Source organism: Pongo abelii, chromosome 6, assembly GCF_028885655.2.
Source record: "Pongo abelii isolate AG06213 chromosome 6, NHGRI_mPonAbe1-v2.0_pri, whole genome shotgun sequence".
Classification (NCBI taxonomy): domain Eukaryota; kingdom Metazoa; phylum Chordata; class Mammalia; order Primates; family Hominidae; genus Pongo; species Pongo abelii.
Window position 1 is genome coordinate 150686534 of NC_071991.2, and position 26074 is coordinate 150712607.

The following is a 26074-nucleotide window of genomic DNA, read 5'->3' on the forward strand; positions in this document are numbered from 1 at the left end:
TTTACATATCAATATTAAGGACATGCATAAAATTAGTGCTTGTTGCTATCATTGGCAACAAATACATTTGTGTATAGGGAATTAGGTTTTACTTACATTGTGAAGTATAATTAAATTATAGACTTTTATAGTCAACGTGAATCTCAGATCACAAATTTTAAAAATATCTGAACTTAATTTGTATTCAAGCCCTCATTCTGCCAGTCTCAATAATTTTTGGTTTCCCTTTCTTCCTTTCCTCAAGATTACATCCAATTTCTGGGGGGCAAGCATTGATTAGTGTTGTTCTTCCCTGTCATCACTCTAGGCACACTGCCTCTCTCAATGTCCTTCCTGAGCCAGAGTCTTCTGCTGCCTCTGACCCTCTCCAGAACATGGGGAAATTATGTTGTTCTCAACACATCCAATTCTATGGGGTTTTTAAGGTTTCTCATCATTTCTGTGCTACTCTGTCAGGGTTGAGTATTGGTCTACATTTCCTACACCATGAGGGATGCATCAGAAGTCAGGGTTCTCCAGTGAAATATAACCAATGTGATGTTTATTGACATCGATATGGTTTGGATCTCTGTCCCCACCCAAAGCTCACGTTGAATTGTAATCCGCAATGTTGGAGGTGAGGTCTGGTGGGAGGTGATTGGATCATGGGGTGGATCCTTCATGAGTGGTGCAGCACCATCCCTTTGGTGCTCTCTTGTGATAGGGTTCTCATGAAACCTTGTTGTTTAAAAGTGTGTGGCACCTCCCTTTCTCTCTCTTCTTCCTGCTCTGGCCATTTAAGACATCCCTGCTTCTCTTTCACCTTCTGCCATGACTGTAAGTTTCCTGAGGCCTCCTCAGAAGCAGAAGCCACTGTGTTTCCTGAACAGCCTGCAGAACCGTGAGCCAATTAAACCTCTTTTCTTTATAAACTACCCAGTCTCAGTATTTCTTTATAGCTATGTGAGAATGGACTAATACAAAATAAAGCTTAATTAGTTTTACACTTTAGATATACAGTCATGTATTGCTTAATGACAGACATACGTTCTGAGAAATGTGCTAGTAAGTAAGGCCATGGTAACACAATGGTAAGTATTTGTGTATCTAAACATATACTTCCATAGTGAAAGTACAGTAAAAACATAGTATAAAAGATAAAAATGGTACACTTTTATAGGGCATTTACCATGAGTGGAGCTTGCAGGGCTGGAAGTTGCTCTAGGTGAGTCAGTGAATGAGTGCTGAGTGGATGTGAAGGCCTAGACATTACTGTAAACCACTGTAGACTTTATAAATACTGTACACTTAGGCTACACTACATTTTTTTTTTTGAGACAGAGTCTCACTCTGCCGCCCAGGCTAGAGTGCAATGGCACAGTCTTGGCTCACAGCAACCTCCGCCTCCCGGGTTCAAGTGATTCTCCTGCCTCAGCCTCCCAAGTAGCTGGGATTACACGCACCCACCACCACACCCGGCTAATTTTTTTTTTTTTGTATTTTTAGTAGAGATGGGGTTTCACCATATTGGCCAGGCTGGTCTTGAACTACTGACCTTGTAATCCGCCCACCTCAGCCTCCCAAAGTGCTGGGATTACAGGTGTGAGCCACCGCACCTGGCCAGGCTACACTAAATTTATAGAAAAAGATTATAAATTAATTGTAGCTTACTGTAACTTTTTAACTCTTCTGTAATAATAACACATAGCTTACAATACATTGTACAGCCGTACAAAAGTGTTTTCTTTATACCCTTATTCCATAAGCTTCTATTTTTAAAATTTTTGTCTTTTTTTTTTTTTTTTTTTTTTTTTTTTTACTTTTTAAACTTTTGTTGTTGTTGTTAAAAATGAAGATACAAATACACACATAACCTGGGCCTACACATGGTTAGGATCATCAATGTCACTGTTTTCCGCCTCTTTATCTTGTTCCATGGGAAGGTCTTCAGGGACAATAACATGCATGGAGCTGTCCTCTCCTATGACACCAGTGCTTTTTCTGGGATCCCTCCTGAAGGACTTGCCAAGTTTGTTTTCCAGTTAAATTTTTTTTTTTTTTGTAAGTAGAAGGAATACACTCTATAATAGTGATAAAAGTACAGTAAATATATAAACCTATAACATATTTATTATAACTATCATATACTAGGTACTGCATAATTCTATGTGCTATAGGTGCTTTTATATAACTGGCAGTGCAGTAGGGTTTGTTTACGCCTGCATCACCGCAGACATGTAAGTAATGAGTTGGGGTATGACTTTATAATGATTATGGCATCACTAGGTGACAGGAATTTTTCAGCTTCATTATAATCTTATGGTACCACTGTTGTATACATGGTTCGTCATGGACAGAAATGTCTTCATGTGGTATGTAATCCCATGTGTGTGTGTGTGTGTGTGTGTGTGTGGGTGGGTGGATTTAAAATAATTGCTTTGTTATAAAATATTGGCATAGATAAATGTAAAACTGTATTATTCCTGAGCAATTAAGCAGTAGGTTCCTGCAGTTGCAGGGATGGCAAGTCTGACTTCCGTAGGGCAGGCCAGCAGACTGGAAACTCCAGCAAGAGCAGATGCTGCAGTCTTGAGTCAGAGCTCCACAGGGAAAAACTGGCAGACTGGAAAACCAGGAAGGACTTCTATGTTGCAGTCTTCAGGCAGAATTTCTTCTTTTCCAGGAATTTTCAGTTTTTGCTCTTAAGGCCTTCAGCTGGTTGGATGAGGCCCACTCATAGAATGGAGGGTAATTTTCTCTACTTAAAGTCAATTGACTGTGCATTTTAATCACATCTACAAAATATCCTCACAACATGTAGAATAGTGTTTGGCCAAGCAACTGGACACCATAGCCTGGCCAAGCTGACACATGAAATTAGCCATCACACGGGCTCTGGATTCCGTGGTTCTGTCTACCCAGTTACACCTGAGAGCACTGCCCAGGGAGCACTGTGCAGTCTGGTGCTTGTTGCCTCCCGTGCTCCACTGAGGCAAGGGGAGCAGCTTCCTCCCAGGTGCGGACTCTCATGTCCATTCTGAGTTTCCATTTTGTGTCCTGCATTTCCCCAAACCCAAGGATCTGAGCTCTGCCACACCTAAGCTCTTGTTCCCTCCCCAGACTGTCCTCCTCTCCCAGACACGTGGCAGGGACAGGAAGCTTTTCAATTAATCCATATTTTTCTGCCAAATCAATTTTTTTTGCAGAAGTCTTTTTAGTTCCTGTGAGTCCCTGGCTTATGCCATTTAAAATATAAGACTTGGTTGCCTTTGCTTTTTTTCCCTTCTGTTAGTCTTTGCTTCAGTGGTAATGAATGCAAAATGGCCTATCTGACAATTGGAGAAGGCCCAAGTAATGCTACAAAATGAGGGAAATATTAAAAAATACTGTTTAGCCCTTATAAGTCATTACATGCCTTCAAAGAAAATTTACTTTCCATCCTCCCCCAACCCTACCAGGATGGGACCTGCATCTGACTCCCAGACTGCATTCTTTGAGGTGCTTATCACCCACACAGCCACGGGAAAGGATGGAAGCAGAGCTTGCTTTGGGCTGACATAAGCCTGCAATCTGTACATATACCTGAGGGGTGAGACACTCTTTCTTATTTACAGGCATTAGGTAATGTGAGCTGGTTCGCCAATGTGACTCTCCAGCCGTGGCCTCGAATTCAGATTCATGTCCAGTCTCTATGTCTTGACTGCCTTTCAGTGAGGGGAAGAGAGACCAGCCTCTTCCAGGACCAATGGACACTTTCCTTGGCTCCTGCTGGCTTTCTGAGACATCCCAACCCCCAAGAAGGGCACCCTAGCTTCCACTGGTAGCTGTGTGCACAAATACCTTGATGTTTGCTTTTCTTACAGGTAAAGCAGAACAACCACAATCACAACACAACTACAGGGCCTCAGGAGCTCTCCCAGAAACGCTCTCACTCTGCAGTTGGGCAGTGCTTTCTGACTGGGAGGGCGTGCGGCCTTCTCCAAGCACAACCTCTGTGCGCATTCCCAGGCCTTAAATATAAGCGGCAGTTGAATGGGTGTGTCATTTGCTGGAAGTTGGGATTTCAGTGCCTTAGTGGCTGGAGCTGGTAGTGCAGGAGTCCCTCTTGCCTTTGCAGTACTTGGAGGAGGTCTGAGACCAGGGTAGAAGTTGTATATCTCGTTTTATACACTTTTCTTTTTTGAAGTGTTCTTCTTGTACTCAAAGAATTTAATCTATCAGGAAGCTCTAGCAAGGCTACATGCTTTCTTCTTGTTCTTCTTTTTTTTGAGGCGAGTCTTGCTCTGTTGCCCAGGCTGGAGTAAAGTGGCGCCATCTCGGCTCACTGCAAGCTCTGCCTCCTGGGTTCAAGTGATTCGCGATTCTCCTGCCTCAGCCTCCCGAGTAGCTGGGGCTACAGGCACCCGCCATGACGCCTGGCTAATTTTTTGTATTTTTAGTAGAGGTGGGGTTTCACTGTGTTAGCCAGGATTGTCTCAATTTCCTGACCTCATGATCCATCCACCTTGGCCTCCCAAAGTGCTAGGATTACAGGCATAAGCCACCGCGCCAGGCCTCCTTTCCTCTTTTTCTAATGCTAAATCTGCATCTACCCAGGACATTTAAAACATTTTGTCATATTTGTTCAATTGCAGCTTCGTTACAGTTCATGATTTTGCAAGTCGTCCATGATGCCTGAGGGTCTTAACTCACTATTCCTTCCAGGGGTCATAGTCACTGCCTCCAGTTGCCTTGGTTCTATTTGTAGGGCTTTAAACAATTTATGACTGTATTAGGATTTCTAGAGATTCTAGATAAATCTCATGTATTGGATTCAAATTTCTATTTACAAATTAGGCATCTAGAAAATGCAACTTTTATTTCCAAAATTTAACATCTAATTTGAAGCACCATTTCTATCTGTTGGGGTGATAGAAATTTCATATTGGGGGTGGGGCACGGTGGCTCATGCCTGTAATCCTAGCACTTTGGGAGGCCAGGGCAGGCAGATCACTTGAGGTCAGGAGTTTGAGACCAGCCTGGGTAACATGGTGAAACCCTGTCTTTACTAAAAATACAAAAATTAGCCTGGTGTGGTGGCAGGTGCCTATAATCCCAGCTACTCGGGAGGCTGAGGCAGGAGAATCACTTGAACCTGGGCAGTGAAGGTTGCAGTGAGCTGAGATTGTGCCACTGCACTCAAGCCTGGGCAACAAAGCGAGACTCCATCTCAAAAAAAAGAAAAAAAAAGAAATTTCATATTAATCTGGGGTTCTTCCTTCCCCATTTCCTTAGGGTAGCAGCTAAGTTCTAAAGGCACATGGTGACAAGGCATTGGTGGGGAGGGCTCTGCACCTGTGATTCTCAGAGTCAGTGGTAGCCAGCTACAAGGTTCACAGACCTCTCTGGCCTTTGGTTAAGTCGATACTCAAGTGTTTGTACTTGAACATGTAAACTGGTTTGATATGGTTTGGCTGTGTCTCCACCGAAATTACCCAGTCTCCAGTATGTCTTTATCAGCAGCATGAAAACGGACTAATACATGGTTCCATTCCCTTTATGCCTGTGGCAATCTAAGGACATTTTAACCTATGCATGAACACTGATGGCTTCGTTGTTCTAACAATATAGATTACAAATACAGAGAAAAATAATAAAGATATTGTTTAGGTTAGTGAATCAGGCTTTGGAATAAGAAAATAAATATTTGCATCAAAGCATCTGCCATAGTGTAGTCTTAGTGCTCTTGGGGCCTCCATACGGGCTGATCTTCTGCTCCCAGGATAAGAATTGCAGCCATACATACTTTACGTTCAGGAAAGGGTACTAATGAAAAAGCCCATTGTTTAGCCATTCTCCTGTTGCTCAAAAAGGTAAGTACAACCTCAAAACCTTGAACATCTAGGTCAAATCTTAACACAACAGAGGTAGGGGAGGGACACGCGGTAGTAAGCCCACCGGGCAGATTATGACACCTGCCTTACAGACCGCCACTCACAGATTCAAGGGGAGGCTTCTATGGAAAATGTAGCGGTAAGAGATGATCTTCTCTGCTTCCCTTGTCCCCTGGGTCTCAGAGTTAGGAAGGAGGCTGTGCAGGGGGAGTATAAGATGAATTTTTGTTTTCTGTAAGAAAGATTATGTGATTAAGAATCATTCTTTTGAGAGTCTTAGTCATTTTAAGTAAAATTGATCTCTTAAAGGGGGTACTTCTTTTCTAAAATATAAATGAAACAACTTAAAAATGGGTAGTAACTATATAGAAGGCATTGGTCTGCTGAAGTCTAATGTCATTCAAACATGGCTTAATTTAGCAGAGTTTTAAAATATTTGTTATTAAAGGATTTTCAGCATTGTAAAAATGTTATAGTAGAAACTGTCCATCAGTAAACTCAGGCAATTCCATTGCATGGCAGTAGTTGCATGAACACCCTTTAGTGAATGGCTCCATAGAACATTTATGTCAGTTTGTGAGTCTGAACAAGTAAATTAATTTTCTAAACAGAAGATCCAGGAAATAAATCATTTTGTAAATCCCTAGAGGTTGATTTTCACTAATTTTTTTTTCATATCCTTAATGATAAGCTGTGCATTCTGGCATTGGGGGCAGGACATGCATTCAACAGAGGCTTCCATGCATTCAACAGAGATTTGAGCATCTAATAAGTACGAGATACTGTGGTTGGCACTGGAGATACTAAAGATGTGAGAACAGCCCCTGGCTGCAAGAACATCCAAGGATAAGTGAAGAAGAGATGCTAATTCACAGTTAAAATACAACATTACGAGCTCTAAAACAGCACAACACTGAGGGGTTCATGAAAATCTCCTCCAAGGAGGTGAGCACCTGGCTATTTTTCTCTTTGTTTGTCTGGGACAGGGTCTCTCTCTGTCACCCAGGCTGGAGTGCAGTGGCATGATCACAGCTCATTGCAGCCTTGAACTCCTGGGCTCAACAGATCCTCCCACCTTTGTCTCTTGAATAGCTGGGACCACAGGCATGCACGACCATACTTGTCTAATTAAAATTCGTGTTTGTTTTGTAGAGACAGGGTCTCCCTATGTTGCCCAGATGAGTCTTGAACTCCTGGGCTCAAGTGATCCTCCCACTTCAGCCTCCCAAAGTGTTGGGATTACAGATGTGAGCCACGTGCCTGGCTCTGGCAGTGTTTTTAAAAATGACAAACGTGAACTGCTTCTTTTAGAAATTGAGAAATCACCCCTCTTGTGATCCAAACAAACAAGAATGAAACTTAGGAAATATGGTATTGGCCAGTCAAAATATTCTTGTTTAAAGTAGCAGAGCAGAGGTTATAGACAAAAAGAGTAAAATATATAATATTTCTTCTAAGTTTAGTTGTTTAAACAACTAATTGTGCAAATTTAATTTTGGTAATATGTATGCTGCACTGTGTTGGCAGTGAAGTATTGTTTGATTCTTCCTGCGTATTGATTCCAAAAGCTTCTTTTTTGAGATACAGCCTTGCCCTGTCACCCAGGCTTCAGTGCAGTAGCGTGATCTCAGCTCACTGCAACCTCCGCCTACTGGGTTCAAGTGATTCTCCTGCCTCAGCCTCCCGAGTAGCTGGGATTACAGGCATGTGCCACCATGCCCGGCTAATTTTTTGTATCTTTAGTAGAGTTGGGGTTTCACCATGTTGGCTGGGCTGGTCTCAAACTCCTGACCTCATGATCTGCTCGCCTTGGCCTCCCAAAGTGCTGGGATTACAGACCTGAGACACCGCACCTGGCCCAAAAGCTTCTTAAAATGCAAACTTCAGGACTTTCAATTATCCTTGCATACTTGACAAAAATTCTGAATGTACTAAACCTTATGACGCATATAACTTTTTGTGTTGTTCTTCCTTGAAAATGGGGTCAAAAGTTCCAGCTAGCTTGGTGTGAGATGTCATTTTCTTTGCCTTGAAGATAGAAGAGGTAGTAAGCCTTCCAGGCAGATTATGACACCTGCTTTACAGACCACTACTCACAGGTTCGAGGAGGGGCTTCCATGAAAATATAGCAGTAAGATGATCTCCCTGCCTTGTTCTTCTCCTGGGTCTCAGGGTCAGAAAAGAGGCTGTGCAGGAGAGCATAAGACAAAGAATGATGATTCTAAATAACAACTAACAGTGATTTTTACTTCCTTTGGTGGGTTGTCTACAATTTAATTTCCTAGTCTCTAAAAATGAGGGATTTGGGTTAGAAGACCTCTAAGAATCCTGAGGACATATTATAACTATGACTCTATGTTTGGTAAAAAGCAAAACATTTAGATGAAATAGTTACTCTGGTAATGCAAGTGCCAACAAGACTCAAATTTCTGAATTTTCTTGATGCTGTCATTAGGTCAATTTTTAAATGCAATTTTAAAATTAGTCCTGAGTAATTGAGAAGGCATAAAATAGCGACCAGTTTATCCAATTTGTCGTTACTGGTTTACCACATATCTAAAGAGATAGAGGTGTTATAAATTAGCCCTGTAGTTTTTATCTGTGGTCCCGAAACTTGGTACTGCTACTCTGGGCTTCTTACATCACTGACTTTTCACAGATTTCCTGAAAAAAAACCTCTATGTTCAAGGGTTGAAATTTGGCTCTCTCATAGATATTGTCCAGGAACATCCTTGTCCATGAGATCTGTGGGCTTTCAGGAAGACTACTGTGGACTTGGAGCACATCACATCTCAAGGAATCGAGGAATTCGTCAAAAGGCACTCATTGCTTGCTGCAATGATTGTCCTTCTGTGTTCTCCAGGCTCCCGGCACCCACTGTGTGGAATGCCACTATACCATGGCCAGATATCCCATCTTTCATAAGATAACTTTGGATTTAGGTATGAATTTGTTCAACATTTTTCTCTTAATAAGGCAAAAACATGCTATAGGTTTAGCGAGAGAATCCTGAAAGGGGTGGACCAGTCAAGGCTCTGAGCCAGAATGAGGGAGGCAAGCCAAGTTCAGGACAGAGAGGGGTAAGGACAAGGTCAAGGGTGGGTTGGGGCCAATTAGGCAGCTGGACTATCATAGATAGAATCTGCCATGCAGAGATGGACCTGAGTTGAGTCCTGTCCCTTGGCACTAGCTGCGGACTTTCAGTTAGTTCCCTAATGCCTTTGTGTGTATTTCCATGGGAAATAAAATAGTGTCTGCATCATGAGCTTATTTGAGGGATAAAATAAGAAAGTAAACAGACCATGAATGTGCCTAGCAAATAAAGGTTTCTCAATTAAAAGTAATTCTTTTTGGTTTGCACTAAGTATGGAAATGCAGGGCAGATGCAGATACCGGGCAAAAGTTTAAACAAATAGCTCTGTGACGTCTCCAAGAAAAGAGGAGGCAGAGAATGACTTGTAGAGCAACAAATATTTGTCAAGATCCTCTGTGCTGCTGGGCCCTCCTGAGGCTACTGTAACCACCCGATGTGTTCGTCCTGCCTACTGCACAGACAAAACCAATTAACTGAGACCATGACGTTAAAATAAAGAGTTTAGTAGACATGAGGCTGGCCAGGCCATGTGGGAGATGGAGGAATTACTCAAATCAATCTCCCAGAAAATTCAGAGGCTACGGTTTTTCAAAGATAGTTTGGTGGGCCAGGGAGTCCACTTCTGGAAGTGGCCAAAGGACTGGTCAGCAGAGGTTTGGCAGGTCTGGGTGGAGCCACTGGTCATCAGAAATGCAAATACCTGGAAAGACAACTCAAAAAGCCAATCTTAGTTCTGCAGTAGTGATAGTATCCGCAGGAGTCATGGGGGAGTTACAAATCTTGTGACCTCCAGAATAGTGGCTGGCAATCGTTTATATCTACACCTTAGCAAAATTTAGCCTCCTCATCTTCCTAACCTGGTGGTCTTTCATTAGCTTCATAAAGGTGGTTTAGTTTTGGGGAAGGGCTATTATCACTTAAACTATAAACTAAATGTCTCCCAAAGCTAGCCTGGCCTAAGCCCAGGAATGATTAAGGGCAGTTTGGAGGTTAAAGGCAAAATAGGGGTTGGTTAGTTCAGATCTGTTTGACTGTCATATTTTTCTCAAGTTACAATTTTTGCAAATGTGTTTCCACTACTTCTTTGGGATTTTTTTACCTTCATTATTTAAGGGTCCTGCATTAGTCCATTTTTACACTGCTAACAAGAACTGCCTGAGACTGGGTAATTTTTAAAGGAAACAGGTTTAATTGACTTACAATTTTGCATGGCTGGGGAGGCCTCAGGAATTTACAATCATGGTGGAAGGCAAAGGAGAAGCAAGTACCTCCTTCACAAGATGTCGAGAGACAGAATGAAAGGGAAGTGCCACACTTTTAAACCATCAGATCTCGTGAGAATTCACTCACTATCATGTGAACAGGATCACCCCCATAATCCAATCACCTCCCACTAGGTCCCTCCTTCAACCTGTGGGGATTACAACTTGAAATGAGATTTGGATGGTGACACAGAGCGAAACAATATCAGGTCTTAATCAAACACAAATCCTGGGCCTGATTTGAAGTAGGTCATGAGAGAATGGAGTACAATGGCAACTGCAGTGGCACCAGCAGAGAGGGGACAGGAGGATGGCTCCCATCTGGCAGAAGGATTGTCCTCAGGCACCTTTTACACATGGGACATCCCAGTGCATTTACATGTATCGTGTATCTATTGGAGTTAGGTTTATAGGGGGCTTTTAGGAATGCAGCTATTGTATTAAGGCTGCCTTAAGGCTTTTGGGAGAGGAAAGGCAAGGCATGAATGAAAAGAACAAAACCTAGGCTGGGTGCGGTGGCTCACACCTGTAATCCCATCACTTTGGGAGGCGGAGGCAGGCGGATCATGAGGTCAGGAGATCAAGACCATCCTGGCTAACACAGTGAAACCCCATCTCTACTAAATATACAAAAAAGTAGCTGGGTGAGTTGGCAGACGCCTGTAGTCCCAGCTGCTTGGGAGGCTGAGGCAGGAGAATGGTGTGAACCCAGTAGGCAGAGCTTGCAGTGAGCCGAGATCGTGCCGTTGCACTCCAGCCTGGGTGACACAGTGAGACTCTGTCTCAAAAAAAAAAAAAAAAAAAAAAAAAGGAAAAGAACAAAACCTGTAATAAGAAGATGCCATTTGTTATTGAAGCTTTACGGATATCACTTGCCTTCAGTTTCAGACACAAGCAATTTTCCTTCACTGGTGTCCTGGCTTGGGGTCACTGCTACTCAAAAGCAATTTGCTTACTTATGTTGTTAAGCTGCATATTCCCCCTAAGCACTCTGGTCTTTTCCATGGCTGACAGTCTCATGATTTGAATTGTAGGTTTTGTTTATTTGGGAACCTTTCGTATATTTTATTCTGAACCAATAAACATTTCCAGCCCTTGAAGAGGACAGCTGAAGAAGAGCAAGTGATGCCAAATGGTGTGGCTCGTCCAAGAGCAAGGGCTTCAGAATTGTGCTAGCAGAGCAGGAGGACACTGATCATGACTCTGAACCTGGCAAGGGGTCTGGCACAAGGACTGATTTGGATTATTGATAAAGGAAGCAAGGGCAGAGCCAGAATGCTCTCCCTTGACCCTTCTGAGAAAGAACTTCTAATCCTTGGTAGTTGTGTTAGGCTCTTCTTGCATTGCTATAAAGAAATATCTGAGACTGGGTAATTTATAAAGAAAAGAGGTTTAATTGGCTCACAGTTCTGCAGGTTTTACAAGGAGCATGGTGCCAACATCTGCTTAGCTTCCTAGGGGGGCAGGCCTCAGGAAGCTTACAATCATGGCAGAAGGCGAAGTGGGAGCAGGCACATTCACATGGTGAAAACAAACAAGAGAGAGAGTGCAGGGAGTGGTGGTGGGGGGAGGTGCCACACACTTTTAAATGATCAGGTCCCACAAGAACTCACTCACTATCATGAAGACAACACAAAGCCATGAGGGATCCACACCCATGACCCAAACATCTCTCACCAGGCCCCAACTCCAGCATTAGGGATTAAAATTCAACATAAGATTTGGGTAAGGACAAATATCCAAACTATATCCTTCTGCCTCTGGCTCCTCCCAAATCTCATGTCCCTCTCACATTGAAAAATACAGTCATGCCTTCCCAACAGTTCCCTAAAGTCTTAACTCATTCCAGCATTAACTCAAAAGTTCCAAATCCCAAGCCCAAAGTCTCCTCTAGAGATAAGTTCCTTCCATCTGTGTACCTGTAAGATCAAAACAAGTTATTTACTCCCAAGATGCAATGGAAGTATAGGCATTGTGTAAACATTCCCATCCCAAAAGGAAGAAATCAACAAAAAGAAAGGGGCTAGAGGCCCCATGCAAGTTCAAAACCCAACAGGGCAGTCGTTAAATCCTAAACTTCTAAAATAATCTCCTTTGACTTTATGTCTTACATCTAGGGCACATTGGTGCAAGGGGTGGGCTCTCAAGGCCCTGGGCAGCTTTGCCTCTGTGGCTTTGTAGGGTAAGGCCCCTGTGGCTGCTCTCACAGGTTGTTGAGTGCTTGCAGCTTTTCCAGGTGTATAGTGCAAGTTGCTGGTGGATTCTACCAATTCTGGGGTCTGGAGGATGCTGGCTCCCTTCTCATAGCTTCACTAGGCAGTGCCCCAGTGGGGTCTCTCTGTGGGGCCTCCAACCTTACATTCCTCCTCTGCACTGCCTTCATAGAGGTTCTTTGTGGGGGCTCTGCTGCTGCAGCAGGCTTCTGCCTGGGCACCCAGGCTTTCTCATACAGCCTCTGAAATCTAGGTGGAAGTTGCCAAGCCTCCTTCACTCTTGCACTCTGCATGTCTGTATGCTTAATACCACATGGAAGCCACCAAGGCTTATAGCTTGTGCCCTCTGGAGCAGTGGCCTGATCTATATATGCATCCCTTCGAGCCATGGCTGGTGCTGCAGTGGCCAGGATGTTGGGGGCAGTATCCTGAGATTGTGCAGGGCAGTAGGGCTCTGGGCCTAGCCTACAAAACCGTTGTTCCCTCCTAGACCTCTGGGCCTGTGATGGGAAGGGCTGCCTTAAAAGTCTCTGAAATGCCTTTGAGGCCTTTTTTCCACTGTGTTGGATAGTAGCACTAAGCTCCCTTTTAGTTATGCAAATATCTCTAGCAAGTAATTGTTACACAGCCTGCTTAAATTCCTCTCTTGAAAAAGCTTTTTCTTTCTCTCCTACATAGCCAGGCCACAAATTTTGCAAACTTTTTTACACTCTGCTTTTCTTTTAAATGTGTTTTAACTTATTCCTTTGCTTCTACACCTAAGCGTAGGCTGTTAGAAGCAGCCACAACACTTCTTGAACACTTTGCTGCTTAGAAATTTCTTCTGCCAGGTACCCTTAGCCGTCACTCTGAAATTCAACCTCCACAGATCCCTAGGACATAAACAGAATGCAGCCAAGTTCTTTGATAAGGCATAACAAGGGGGACATTCACTCAATTTCTCAATAAATTCCTCATTTCCATCTGAGACCTCCTCAGCTTGGACTTCGCTATCCATATCACTATCAGCATTTTGGTCACAACAAGCTAACTGGTCTATAAGAAGTTCCAAACTTTCCCTCATCTTCCTGTCTTCTTCTGAGCCTTCCAAACTCTTTCAACCTCTGCCCATTACCCACTTCCAAAGCTGCTTCCACATTTTCAGGTATTTTTATAGCAATGCCTCACTCCTGGTACCAATTTTTCTGTGTTAGACTGTTCTTGTATTTCTATAAAGATATACCTAAGATTGGGAAATTTATAAAGAAAAGAGATTAAATTGTCTCATGGTTGTTCAGGCTTTTCAGGAAGCCTGGTGCCAACATTTGTTCAGCTTCTGGGGAGGCCTCAGGAAGCTTACAATCATGGCAGAAGGCGAAGGGGGAGCAGACATATCACATGAAAGCAGGAGCAAGAGAGAGACAGAGTGTGTGTGTTTAAGGGGTCCCATACACTTTTAAATGGCCAGATCTCGCAGGAACTCATTCGCTACCACAAACACAGCACCAAGCCATGAGGGATCTGCTGCCATGATCCAAACAACTCCCACCAGGCCCCACCTCCAGTATTAGGGATTACAGTTCCACATGAGATTTGGGTGGGGACAAATATCCCAACTCTATCAGTAGAATTAGCATCTGCGGGCAGGAAAGTTTTTTCTCCTGACAAGTTGCAAATTGATCCACTGGTTCTCTTAGGCAAATGACAAGCAATTCTGTAGACTTTTCTTTTTACATTAAAGGCCTTATCCACTGACAATTCACAGAATGTATTATGGAAAATTACCAGTCATGTTCACAAGATAAATAGAGCATTCCAGGATGGTAATTCAATGATCACCTAAGAAGACTGTGTCTTGCTAAGGTCACCACATGCGTCTATGTGTGTGCCCACACAGATACATCCTTTATCTGCAAGCAGATATGTTATTGATGTCTCATTTGAGTTGCCTTGAGTTGGTCATGGGCTTTAATTGCTGCTGTTTGATTATAAATTACAATTTGTTTAGCTTCAACTGATCGGTTACCTCTTCAAAATAGAGTGACTGATCTGTATTTGAGTCAACAGTAATTTTTGACTTATGCTTTTCCAAAATTTAAAATTTAAAATGTGTGTATACTATGGTATAAATAGGAATTGGCCATTCTCCTATTGTGTAAGAGATACATAGAATGCCCCATTCTGCAATTTTTGAGTATGATACATCTTCAACTTTGATGGGCCTGTGAATTTGTGCTATTTAAATAACCTGCACCTTATGATCAAGGTAAGTCTTTTAAAATCACTGAATTATTTTTAACATTTATAATGGGTTATACCCCTTTATATTTTTCTGTTATGAAATAAATCATAAGCAAGTCATCAAATTGGAACTTGACAGTTTATAATAGCATTTTTTTCTGTTATACTCCTTTCAATTCTTTATGAAAAAATTTTTTTCTATTGCAGTGTGTGTGGGTGATAGGCTCTGGGATATTCTGCCTATCTGCAGTGCTCTGAGATTCAAAAAGTACAATTCCAACTCTTTAGAGATCAGCTTATGTCTTACCTCCTCATGAATCCTGCTCTGAGTCATCTAGGATGGAGCGCTCTATCTTAGGGATAATCTGTCTTCCTTTTGAGTTATGCATATTTTCTTGGGTTTGCAGTGGAATTTTTCAGTTCTTTACAGTTAAGACCATTATCCAATAAACTTTATTTATATTTCCCAGAGTTACCAAACACTTGGGGGCACATACTGGACAATCCATAGAGAGTTCTCAGCTGGGGTCCTTCTTATCATCAATAGCGCATGACAAGTAAGAAAAGTGTGGGAGGATCACTTTGAGAATGGGAATACTTAGATTTATGAAAAAAAAGTGATAAATGAATGATCTGTTTCAAACAAAGGTCATATTTGAGCCAAGTCACATAAAGTACAGGCATGTCAGAGTGTCAGGGTTAGGCAGACAAAGCGGGAGAAGGAGCTATGTCTTACTTCTCAAGTCATGTTTTAGTGCATCCCCTGGTTGACTCATCTCACTGCTTCCCACTGGTGCCCGCATGCAATCTGTTCTCCTCATCAGTCAGAGTGACCTTTTAAAAATGCAAATCAGATGACATTGCTCTGTGCAAAACCCTTTAATAGCTTCCTATTGCAGTCCTAATAAAATCCAAAGTCCTGCCATGGCCTCCAGAGTCCTGCGTATCTGGTCTCATCTTCTACTACCTTTTCTCCCTACTCCAGCCATGCTGGCCTTTTCCCTCCTCTTGGACTGGCCTAAGCTTGTGCTTGCCTTGTGCTTTTGCCTGGTGTGCTCTCCCTCTGGATCTTTGTGTGGCTGGCATCTTCATGTAATTCTGATCTCATCTCCAATATCAACTCTTCAGGAAAGCCTTTGCTGACCCTCCATTCTAAATTTGTGTGCCCACTGCTGCATTGTATTAATCACGTTTTATTTTCTGTGCTTTATGATGTTTTGGCATCTTGGGGCTTTGCTCATCCTGGAGAAACTGCCCCTCCAGGGCTGGCTCCTAGGGATAGGAAACAACTTGCCTGCAAGAATGCCCTTTTCTTTTCTTTTCCTTTCCTTTTCATTCCATTCCATTCCTTTCCTTTCCTTTCCTCTTTTCTTTTCTATTCTTTTCTTTTCTTTTCTTTCAGATGGAGTCTTGCTCTGTTGCCCACGCTGGATTGCAAGTGGCACAATCTTGATCTCGGCTCCTGGATGCAACCTCCACCTCCTGGATTCAAGTGAGTCTCGCGCCTCAGACTCCCAAGTAGCTGGGATTACAGGCATGTGCCACCATGCCCGGCTAATTTTTGTGTTTTTAGTAGAGATGGGGTTTCACCACGTTAAGCATGCCTTTCACATGCAAACCAACCAATCCAAAGCCCACACCTCAACAACTTCCTTTATCTTACTCACACACCAAGCCAATATTCCTCCTGCCCTAAATCATCCCAGGGCCAGGTACCAGACAACTCAGGACTGTTGCTATAGTCAAAAGCCCACTGAAATTAGCCAAAGTATCCAATCCTAAACTTGCACTGCCTGCCCAGTCTGCCCCCCTCATTCTTTCCTGTGAAATCTAAAATAATGGCTCTTGCCCATGCTTTCTCCTTGCTTACACTGCCTCCTGGCCAACCCTGGTGCTTCCCCATGTGGCACTGCAGGGCATGGTATCCCCCTCCTGTAGGGAACTGTGAGTATAAACTCTTTTTTCAAGGCAGTTGTCTCCATGTCTGTCATCTTACCACACTGATTAAAACAAAATCCCAAGAACATTTAAACACATATTTTACCCCATGTGGCCTTATCCTCCATCATTTCATCCTAGTTTTGTTTTTTGGGACTCTTAGCCCCTGAAACTTGCAAATATAAGCTGCTTTTCCTTGGATACAGGAAAAATGAGTGCAGGGGTCTTTTTTCTGTTCACCACTACATCCTTAGCGCCCAGACCAGAGCCTGGCGAAATGGGAAATCAGCTAATATTTCCTGACTGAATGAAGCTTATAGACACTGAAAGAAGAGCACTAAGAAAATCAAATGAAAGAATGAGAAATCATTTTGAAAGTTCTAAAGTACTACACAATTAAAATGGTTTACTGATATATTCCCCTGGTCTCTAAAATTAAATATTTTAAATAACATCACTGGCAGGTTCTGGAAAGGCATTATGGAAGTATTTGTACACATTTTTTTCTGCACAGAAGTCCAGGATATCCATAGTGGCCTCAGAAAAATTTACTAGGGAAAATTATACCAAAGTGACCGTGTGACTTTTTCTGAGACTGCCTTGTGTTGGCGCCCTCTTCCTGGGCAGTTGGACTACATCTCCCAGAATCCCTTGCAGTTAGGTCTGGTCATATGACTGCTCTCTAGCCAATAGAATGCGAGTGAAATTGACATGCGCCACTTCCGCCTGGCCCAGCCAAGCATTCCCTGGGCAATTATTCGTGTTCTTTTACCTTCCCAGGCGAATTCTGAAACTGTGAGTGGTAAGTGAAAGTGACATAGAATGGAAGGAATCTTGATTTATAAAGTATCACTTCAAGCAACGTCACTCAAAGACCGGCAACATTCCTTTTGGACTTTTCCTGGGTGAGAAACTTTTATTGAGTTAGACCACTGAAGTTTCATGGGTGAGCTGTTTAGCAGCTGCTGTTGTCTTAATTAACATAGGTGCCTCTGGGGCCAGGTGAAATATAATTGGTTCCAAACTCTGGTGATGACAAGGGATTGAAACCCTCTTTACACAGGGAGATGTACTTCTTGAAGCCCCAAGGTCGTGAAAGTAGAGCACACTCTTTCTGATTAGGCTTGGCGTCCACTTCGTGTATGGTCCAGGTCCACTGCTCTGTGCTCCTCTCTGCAAATGCTGCGATTCAGGTTCTGCCATGACTCAGCATCTTCCCTTGATTGGGTTAGAAAGGGCAATCCTGAAGAAAAGAAATTCATATCTGTCAATTTGGTGGAGTTTGCAAAAGTCTGCTAAAATGAAATTGTCTGATATTAATTCTCTGGGCCACAGGCAAATGGCCAGAAGGTAGACATCTGATTTCTTCCCAAGATAGGACTTCCTCCCCCAGGCCTGGCTGTCAGCAAAAGGTAAAGGCCTGGAACTCAGCTGTCACTGTGCAGTGTTCATCCCTTTTCTAACTATCTGTTCTCCATCCTGGGAGGCAGGACTTCTGTGCTTTCCCGTCATTGTAGCCCCTCTCCTGCATAACCTCTTATCCCTCCCTCTGCCCTCTGGGTAGGCGAATTCCCCCCTTCACCCTCAGAATTGCCCCTCTGAGCCCTTCCCTCAGAGCTGTAGTTTATCCTCAGCTGTTTCAACATCTCCATAGTGATCCAGTGATGGAGAAGAATAGGAAAATTTGGGACTGTTGTCCGGTGGCAGAGACTTTTCTCCACAGACTCACCGAAGGCAAAGACCAAAGGGAAGGAATGCCTGTAAGTTTCCTTTTCTGTGTCTGGGAGGGTGCGGCAGTAAGAACCCAGGCTGGGTTTCTGGAGACCTTAGTAAAAGACCTGTGGGTGGCCGGGTGTGGTGGCTCATGCCTGTAATCCCAGCACTTTGGGAGGCTGAGGCGGGCAGATCACGACGTCAGGAGTTCAAGACCAGCCTGGCCAAGATGGTGAAACCCCGTCTCTACTAAAAAAACTACAAAAATTAGCCAGGTGTGTTGGCAAGTGCCTGTAATCCTAGCTACTCAGGAGGCTGAGGCAGAATAATCACTTGAACCTGGGTGGCAGAGGTTGCAGTGAGCCAAGATTGCATTACTGCACTCCAGCCTGGGCGAGAGAGAGAGAGAGAGAGAGAGACTCTCTCTAAAAAAAAAAAAAAGAAAAAACACCTGTGGGTACTTTCCTGTATGGCATGATTCCTCCTTTTACGGTTTCAGCTTTTAGCTAAACTTGGAGAAAGTGACAATGCTGTTTCATGCCCCACAAAGAAAAAACCTTGATCTCTGGCATGAAGAATCCATTGAAACAAGGTATTGAGACATTAGATATTTAGGATGAAGGTTTCATGAGGAACCAGGTAAGTAACTTGGATTCTAATCCTGGTTCTGCCCTAACTAGTCATGTGTCTTTTGGGAGGTCATTATTTCTGGATCCCTTTTCCCATTTACAACACGGTAGTGGGTTTCTCAGTGCTTCTGGATCTGCCACTGAGAGGTCTTAGGTGCCCCTCGGCTCATACTCCCTTCCCCTCTTCCTTCTTCCCACCACATTTATGTTCCTTACTTGTTTGTGTTGCAATATAAGCTTCTAGTTAAAGAAAAGCTCCTGGGCTAGATGATCTAATTATGATGACAGCTGCTATTTTGAATGTTTGTGCTATTGGTTAAGCCTGTGTCAGATACAAATCTTTATTTTTCATTCAAAAGAAAAAAGTTAATGCAGTCACTGTTTCTCTTGGTTGTTACATTCTGATTGTTTAAAATGAGACAGGAGTTGAGCCTGGCCTTTCCTGGTGCATGCTTTTGCAACACAGCACACATCAGTGGCAACACCAGGAGAAAAACCCATTGCAGCCTCTATCCTAGTAGTCAAAGAAAGGCTGCCTTGAGATCCCCTTCCTCAAGGTGAATGTCATGCTGGGCAGGTGAGCGCCATCTGCGAAGAAGCGCTCTGTAGGGCGAGCATGCAGCCACAGGAGGAGACCCGTAAGCCTGGGTATGTGTAGTTACGGGATTCCCCTGCGTTCGGGGCCTCTCGGCTATCTCCCACCCTTCTGGTGGTTTATCAATCATAAAGAATAAACTAGTGATTACTATCCAAACTAGTTTTCCTCTTGGAAGCAGTTGTAGGAGATGAATGTCCCAAGGGTAGACAGTGTGATGCGTCGATCATTCCTGGAGACGAGCTTGGGTGAGGACACACCAGGTGTTTTCCAAGCATGAGCCTGCTTTCCGCAGGGTCCTGCCGAGCTCACAGGGCCCACAAGGTGGCGCGTGAGCCGCAGAGATGGCGAGGAGCCCCGCGGGCGAGAGGCTGGGCGGCGGGGTGAGAAGGAACCCTGGAGCCCACCCTGGAGTGTCTCCCTCAGGCCACACCCTCTTCGCAGGTGCTATCCACACCTCACAGTTTTGTGCTTGAATATCCTTGGTCTAATGTCTGTCTCTAGATTTTGCTTCTGTGAAAGCCAGGCCCTGGCTTTCTGCTGGTTCCCTGATGAAGTGCACGATGAGTGTTTACATTCCTGATACATTTAATTCCATGAGCTACAACATGATGGAATTTCATTTTTAAAGCCCTTGCCAGCTCCAAGTATTACAGACAAGTATCCAAGTCTGTGGGTAATCACGTGTTCTACAAAGGACTTGAATCTAGAATATATAGGAAACTCTCCACTCTCAAAAAATAAACATTCTATTAGAAAATGGACAAAACACAGACTGGTATTTCATGACATGGGAAGATATCCAACTTCATTAGTCATTTGGGAATGCAGACTAAAACCACAATGAGGCTGGACCCGGTGGCTCACGCCTGTAATCCCAGCACTTTGGGAGGCCAAGGCAAGTGGATGACCTGAGGTCAGGTGTTCGAGACCAGCCTGGCCATCGTGGCGAAACCCCAACTCTACTAAAAATACAAAAATTAGCCAGGCATGGTGGTGGGTGCCTGTAACCTCAGCTACTCAGGAGGCTGAGGCAGGAGAATCGCTTGAACCTGGGAGGTGGAGGTTGCAGTGAGCCAAGATTGCGCCACTACACTCCAGTCTGGGCAACAGAGCGAGACTCCATCTCAAAAAAACAAACAAACAAACAAACAAAAACCACCGTGAGACATTACCACATACCTATTAGAAAGGATAAAGTGAAAAATAATGATAACACCAAATGCTGGTCAAGGGTGCAGAGAAACTGGATCACTTGCACATTGCTGCTAGGAATGTAAGCTGGTACAGCTGCTCTGAAAATCGTTTGGCAGTTCTTCATAAACCTTCATAAAATGCACTTGCCATACAACCTAGCAGATGCATGCTTGTCCATTTATTTCAGAGAAATGAAAACTTATTTTCATGGAGAAACTTGTACTTGAATGTTGATAGCCGCTTTATTTTCAAGAGCCCCCAGCTAAAAACCACCAAATGTTCTTTAATGGATATATGGCTAAACAAACTGGCACAACCGTACCATGAAATACTATTCAGCAATAAATGGGAGTGAGCTATTGATTCCTGCAGTAACTTGCATTAATTTCCAGGGAATGATGCTGGGTGAAAAATGTCAACCTCAAAAGAGTATATGCTACGTGATATTTAAAATATGACATTGGTCATATAATTATGAATATTGAAATGAATTACAAATACTGAGAAACATAATTACAGAAACAGAGAGCAAATTAGTGGTTGTCAGGGGTTAGGGATGAAGGGGAGGGAGTAGGTGTGGCTATAAAAGGGCTAGCTGAGGAAGCATTGTGATGATGTTGGAAATCCTGATTGTGGTGGTGGCCACATGGAGCCACACGTGTCATAAAGTGTCATTGAGTTATGTGAACACACACAAATGAGTGCATGCGTAACTGGTGAAATCTGAATAAGCTCTGTGGATTACATCAATGTCAGCTTCCTGGTTTTGGTATTCCAGGGTAATTAGGCAAGATGTTACCCTTGGGGGAAACTGGGTGAAGGGTACATAAGATTCCCCTGTATGTTTCTTGGAACTGCCCATGAATCTTTTCTTCAGCTGTATATATTCAAGTCATGCAACATGATGTTTTGATATATATACATATATACACACACACACATAGTGAAATGATTATTACACTCAAGCCAATTAACATATTTATTATTTCACATAGTTAATTTGTGTTTCTGTGTGGTAAGAACACCTAAAAGCTACTCTCTTAGCTTTTCAGTCTACAATATTATTAACTACCATCCTCATGCTGTGCATTAGATGTTTAGACTTATTCATTGAATATAACTCAACTTTGTACCCTTTGACCTAGGAATCTTTTTTCAAAATAGAAAGTTAAAAAAATAGTGTACTCTAAAGTACAATTGAGACAAAAATGGAAATAAGTAATGTTTACCAAAAAAATTATGGGATAGTGGAAAGAACACTGGTCTAGACCTAAAAGGCTGGATTCAGGTCTTGTTTTGTCCTTGCTAGCGTGGCAATCCTGGGTCAATGCACTCAAGACTCATGAGTTTTGATTGCCTATTGATACTGTGGGAATTATAAGAACTTATCTGCTTATTTCAAAAGGCTATTGTAAAGATTCAATGAGATATTATATACAAAACACCTTTCATAGTGCCTAGAACATAGTAAGTGCTCAATAAATGTTAGTTGTTTTAATAGTATGCTTTATAATAATTATATCAAGTATGTGCAAATAGAATGGAAAGTACTGATTGTCTTTGCAGAGAAGCTGGCTGTGTTTTCAGGTTTTATAGTTGACAGACTGTTTGGAAGACCCCTACCCAAGTGTAATTGTGTTCCTAGAGTCTATTGGCAAGGGTATTTCTGAGTCTGTAGGTGTGTGCACTGCTAAATACAGGAAAAATAATTACTAGTTAGAACTTTACCATATCAGTAGTTAGACCAAAGGCAATTTGCATCTTCCTGTTTCTGATGTCTGTTTTCTGCAGGGAACCCAGCAACATCAGGGATTCTTCCAGGTCACTAAGTGACCATATTAATAGAACTTATTTGCTTTACCCACAGGCTATCAGTGAACAAATTTCCAGAAAATTCTTAGTTGAGTGATAGCATTTAATAACTTTATCATATCATTTGTGATTGTCTTGATAATAATGTTTGGACAATTAGATGGATATGTTGATGGTGTGGTTTCCACTGCATATCAAACATTAACTGGCTACTGTGTTATTGGCCTGTTGTTAAAGAGTTTCTGAAAAATAGCTAGTCAGGTCCCTAACATTGGTTCTCTTTGTCTTTCATGGGAGATACAGAAATGACTTATATTTTGCAGATCCAAACTCAGTTTTCATTAGTTCTACCTTTCTAGTTATTCAGACAGATAGTGGGTCAGTGGTTGGATGGATATTTCTTTGACATTTAATTTTCCTGCTTCATTGACTTACCTGATCTAGTTGTAGCATAGTTTCTCTTACATTTCTTATTTAAACCCGCATTCTCATTTTGAATTTGTCTTTGGAATTCTAGACTTATGCAGGGTCTCAGAATTATAGAAGCTTCCATGTATTTGTAGAACAGCCTTCCATTCTAAGGAAGGGCAGAGGGAAGGAAGATCTGCCTTGTTGCTGCGTCTTCACTGACCAAGGATGCGGATGTGGACACAAAGTCTGCTCTATTATGTGTGGACCCCTATTCCCAGTATTCTTTGTGGAAAGCACTGGACTTGGGATGCTTGATTACTGCAATCCCTCTCCCCTACTCATAGATGTCTGTAACTACCTGTAGCTGTGAAATTCTCTATTTCCACACCTGTGGCATGGTGGCCATCCCAAGGCTTTCTTGGTACTTTTGAATCCAACCTCCTCTGAGACACTAAGCTATTACACTTCCCCCCCGCTCACTGGAAACATTTGCTGGTTGTAAAAGATTTTGAAAATCATAGATTCCAAACAAAGACAATTGATTTGCTCTTTATTTTCTAGAATTCCCTCCAATTCTCTACTGTTCCTTTTTACATCTCCATGCTCATTTGCATCAAAATTTTTACTTTCTCTGCTTGACCCTGATTCCCACCCTAATACTTTGCAGAAGTGTGTGCACATATCTGTGGAGCAGATTGTGCAATGGGTGGGATTTGTGGGCTATTTACCCAGTGAGACAACAAAGCTCCATTCAGACAGAGAGCTCTACCCACGAATTATTCACATAATGTGAAGAATAAATGGGGCTGTTAAAGTTGATGCTATTAGCATGTTAACTCACTTTAAAACCATTTTATTCATGATTAAGTAACAATTGGATGCCGCATTATCAAGGGATCTCTAAATTGCTATGTATGTTGGCTGGTTCTTCAACTGGCTAATTTCTGAGGGTAGGGCAAGAAGGCAGGAGATGGTGAGGTTTCGCTTCTGAAGAGTTGTTAACAGAGTCGTTTTTGACATTGTATAACTACATTTATAAGCAGTAACTTTTAAAAGATTATTGGGCCTTACGAACTGATTCCCTTAACATAAATAATTCAACTAGTCTTAATTAAATATTCTAACTGAGGTTTTTTCAAAATTTAGTTTTTAGTGTACCAGATTGCAAAGTTAATAAGCATTTTTAAAAAATACAGCTGATATCTCTTATATGTCAGATAGTTTTTTAAGTTATACTAGAAGTAGAGACTTCCTAACTTAAATTGATATTGGACTTGGATTAACTGTTTCTATTCTGTATCAACTCAAGAAATTTGGGACACATTCTGAGTCCAGATCTACATCACCAATATTAATATCCCAAGACATAAAAATATGTTGTTAAAATAGGAATATCAAAGAATGATGCTTGTCTTGAATACTCAGCAGAAATTAATGTGTAGGATGCGAGCAACGCCTTTCTCTTTTGCTATCCTCACCCTGCATAGACCAGATGCTTTATAATATAGGAGGTTTTTTAATCTTGTGGCATATTTTTGAGGTTGTTGTATCCATTCCTATGTGACAGATGAGGAAGCTGAGGCCAAGAACATTGAAATAACCTTCTGGAGATCACTAATCATGTTGAGTTTCTCAGCACGTAGTCCATGGAATACATGTGTGAGAATCACTTGTTGTACTGAAATGCAGATTAGGGGCCTCACCTAGAACTTCTAAATGTTTGAAGTTGGAGCATATACATTTTATTTTTTTAAACTGGCCGCCTAGGTTATTTGTGTAAACCCCAAAGTTAGATCATTGTGTCTTACAGCATTGCTACTTCTTGACACACGTGACTTGGCTTATGCACAAGGACTGCATTGTGTAAGTGAATCGGTCTAGAAATGGAGACAGTGGAAGCAGTATTTTCTATCTGAAGAATTCAGCCTGAAAGTATTTTGATAATTTTTGTCTTTAGTCGTCTACTTTTGCAGTTGGAGCTACTTATGTGCCCCTGTGAAGTTCTACTTACTTTTGACTCTAATGATAGCTGTTTTGGATATCTGGGCCTGATTCTATTACATTCATGTTTTTGAGAGGGAATTTACTACCATGTATTAGTTCAAACCCATGGAAGCAGAAACCACTCTATATCTTTGAACAGAGGGAATTCAATATAGGGAACTGTGTCCATCGATGACAAAAGACTGGAAAAGTCAAGTAGGACACTAAGGCAATAGATGGATTAGGAACAGCAGGAAAACATTGCCTTGTCTGTGTGTGAAGGGACAACTGAAGAAGGTAGTGTGACCACAATCGAGGATCTGGGGCCTTTTGTCAGGTTCTGGAAGATCTAGGGAGAAGATTTTGGTGAGAGCTATTGATGGAGAAGTTGGAAATCGGCCTGAGGCAGTGGAGGAACGGAGTAAATCCTGGCTCCCTTCCTCCTTTTCCTTCCTCCTCAGTTTTCCACATGCACCTCTCATTGGCCAAAATCACCAGAAAGCCAGTTGGCATGGGAGCCTGGAAAATGGAATGTCCTGAACACAGAGCAAATAGGGGAAGTGGAGGTAATGGATGTGAGAGCAAGGAGGCAAGTGATCAATGAATGCTTCCCTGGGGGAAGGACTGTCTGGTCTGATTGGCCACTAGTTCACTCCCTACCCATGCAAGGAAGAGTAACTAGTTTGTTAAGTATGGCTAAACTGGTTTCATCTGGCACTTGTTGAACTCTGGTTAGCAGGAGCGGGGCCCTTTGCTCCCCACCTCTCTTGCCTCTTAAGTCTTTTCATGCCTGTGTAGCAAGTGAGCATGCAAGCTCTGAGTTCATATGCCCAGGCGGGGCACCCTCATGATCTCATGCAGTGGGGCACAGGCAGCCCTGGACTTCTAGCTTCAGAGAGGGAGGTGACAGGTCCAGTCATATACTCTGTGGTAGCAAGATAATGTCCATGTCCTTACTCTTGGAACCTGTGGATATATTAGGTTGCACGGAAAAGGAGAATTAAGGATGCTGATGGAATTGAGTTGTTTATTAGCTGATTTTAAAATAGAGATTATCCTGTAATTGTCAAGCCACAGATAGAAGAATGAAACGATCCTCATCTCTCAGCTTATACAAAAATCAACTTTAGATGGATCAAGGACTTAAATCTAAGA

The 26074-nt window shown here is 42.5% G+C and overlaps 1 protein-coding gene and 1 long non-coding RNA gene across 2 annotated transcripts in view; both read left to right on the plus strand.

Annotated features, from left to right (window-relative positions):
• ACTR3B (actin related protein 3B) overlaps nt 1-26074 on the plus strand; it is a 1031695-nt gene that overhangs the window by 432487 nt on the left and 573134 nt on the right. The gene's annotated exons all lie outside the window — the stretch shown is intronic.
• LOC134761805 (uncharacterized) lies at nt 17363-19176 on the plus strand. The gene is made up of 3 exons (XR_010140952.1): nt 17363-17484; nt 18234-18339; nt 18792-19176. It is a non-coding gene; the product is annotated as an uncharacterized LOC134761805 (long non-coding RNA).